This window comes from Vespula pensylvanica, chromosome 11, assembly GCF_014466175.1.
Source record: "Vespula pensylvanica isolate Volc-1 chromosome 11, ASM1446617v1, whole genome shotgun sequence".
In the NCBI taxonomy this organism is placed as follows: Eukaryota; Metazoa; Arthropoda; class Insecta; order Hymenoptera; family Vespidae; genus Vespula; species Vespula pensylvanica.
The window spans coordinates 670691-673190 of record NC_057695.1 but is presented as its reverse complement, the minus strand read 5'-3'; positions in this window follow the sequence as shown (position 1 = coordinate 673190).

Here is a 2500-nt window from a genome sequence, read left to right as displayed (position 1 = left end):
TGTTTTTTTTTTTAATCTAATTTATCACGCTGGTCGATGAAAGAAGAGAGAGAAAAAAAAGAAAGATTGCGAAGAAAACAATCGTATAAACGAAACGAAGTGATCGTATTTCTTTAACAAGATTAATTTCACTTCGCGTTTCATGAAATCTCTTTAATTCTCTTTACTTTTTCATTTATTTATCGTCATATTATTCATATGATAAGTTAAAAGGAAAAAGGAAAAGGGAAAAATGTGAAAAGAAATAACAAGAGCACGAAGGAGAAATTGATTCGATCGATTCATTACTTTGCATTTTTTCTGCAATTTATCGTATTGTTCGATAAAAAAGATGAGAAAGGGAGGGAAAGACAAAATAAAAGATTGTCTTTAATTTCTTTATTTTTTTCTTCTTCCCCTTTCTTTTCCTTTTTTTTTTTTTTTTTTTGCATTTTCTAATGCATTCGTACGAAAATTAGTCGAAAAATTAATATAAGAAAGATAAAAGAAAAATGGAGTCATCGAATCGATTCTATTATAAACTTTCATAAATAATCAAATAACGTTTCATTGGATAAATTTATATAGAAATTTTGTATACGTATATATAGTTAAATATACGTTTATATACACACGCATATATGTATATCGATCGAAAAAAAATGGATAAACGGATAAACGGAAAATTATCAAGACGAAGTCGCGTATTACGTTTCTACACTTCATGGGATTTAACCGAGGGTGTTACGAAGGTATCCCTGATAAAAAAAAGCGAAAAAGAGAGAGAGAGAGAGAGAGAAAGAGAGTGTGTGTGTGTGTGTATCGATATTTATGTACCTAGCTGCGGGCACGCGATTATCTCCTATTTATCGCGTAATTACCATGGTAACGCGACGATAAAAGGACTATTCTTATTTGACTTTGACTATTGGACGAGACATACATATATATATATATATATATATATATATATATATGTATGTATGTATGTATGTATGTTTGTATGAATGTACTATACCGAAACGCGTCAACCCTCTTCTTCGTAAGTAACTAAGTAAGTAAATTCTATGGGTATTCGAGTGATCCGAGTTTCACACGTGCCATGACAACCCTTTTAATAAATATTATTTATCTGAATAGATTACAAAAAAAAAAAAAGAAAGATTCAAAAGAAAATCGTATCAAAAAAAAAAAAAAAAACTAGCGATATAAAAAGAATTCGTGCCGATGAATATTAACGAAAATAAAAGGAAAGAAAAAGAGAAGGATAGACATTGTTCGTCGTAAAAAAAAAAGAAAAGAAATCAAATAATTAAATAAATAAAAATATGGATGAACGTTGATAAAAGAGAAATCTTTGGAATTAGAATTTTAATTGATCGAGAATAAACGATCACGTTGGTCGATGATCGATATTAGCGAAAATAAAAATAATAAGAAAAAAAGGAAATAAAGAATGAAAAAAAGATCGAGGAGAAGAAGTTATCGAGAAGAAAGATCGATTATGTTCGTCGATGATCGATATTAACGAAGATATGGAAGAAATAATAATGAAAAAATAGAAAAAAGAATAAAAATATGGAGTATATTATTTTAACGATCACGAAAGAGACGGGTCAAACGGAGGATCATATACGGCTCGTTTCAAACCGAAGCAATTTTCTTTTTCTCCTTCTTCTTTTTTTTTTTTTTCTTCTTTTTCTTTTTCTTTCTTTCTTTTTATTCAACTAATTAGCGCGATAATCGTTCGTGTAAAGATATCATAATAAGCCGTTTAAGATAAGCCGTCAGCGGTACGATTCGTACGATTTATGTTCGTTGCTTTTCAGAATCGTAATATTATGTATGTATATATCGTTGTGTATAAACGGTTTCATGATTCTTAGAGGATCATCTCTTTAAAATTGTTATTTTATATAAATATATATATATATATATATATATATTGAATATTATTATATAGATTAAACGTATGTAAATTATATTATGTATGTATATAAATTAATATGAATGAAATGATAAAATGTATGTAAATAAATATAACCAATTATTATTATTATTATTATTATTATTATTATTATTATTATTATTATTATTGTTATTGTTATTATTTATTAATTTCTGTTTTCCTGCAACTTTTATTTTTTCTTCAATCTCTTTTTATCAATAAAAATTTCTCGTATCGAAATGAATCGATACAGAACGGACGAATCTAATGCGTTGGACGATTTGAAAAAAAGAAAAAAAGAAGAAATGGAAATGAAAGCAAATAAAAGAAAAAAAAAAAAAAAAAGTAAGAAAAAGAAGAAGATAAATAAAAGAGCGGCCGATAAAAGTATACAGTATTTTCGGACGAGACAGCTGTAGTTTATAACTCTTTGTTACCTTTAGATTTTTCGGACCCTTATAGAGAGAGAGACCCTGAATGACCGAACTGTCGAAAATTTTATCGACCCTCTCTTCTCTCTCTCTCTCTCTCTTTTTCTATACATATATATATATATATATATATATATATATA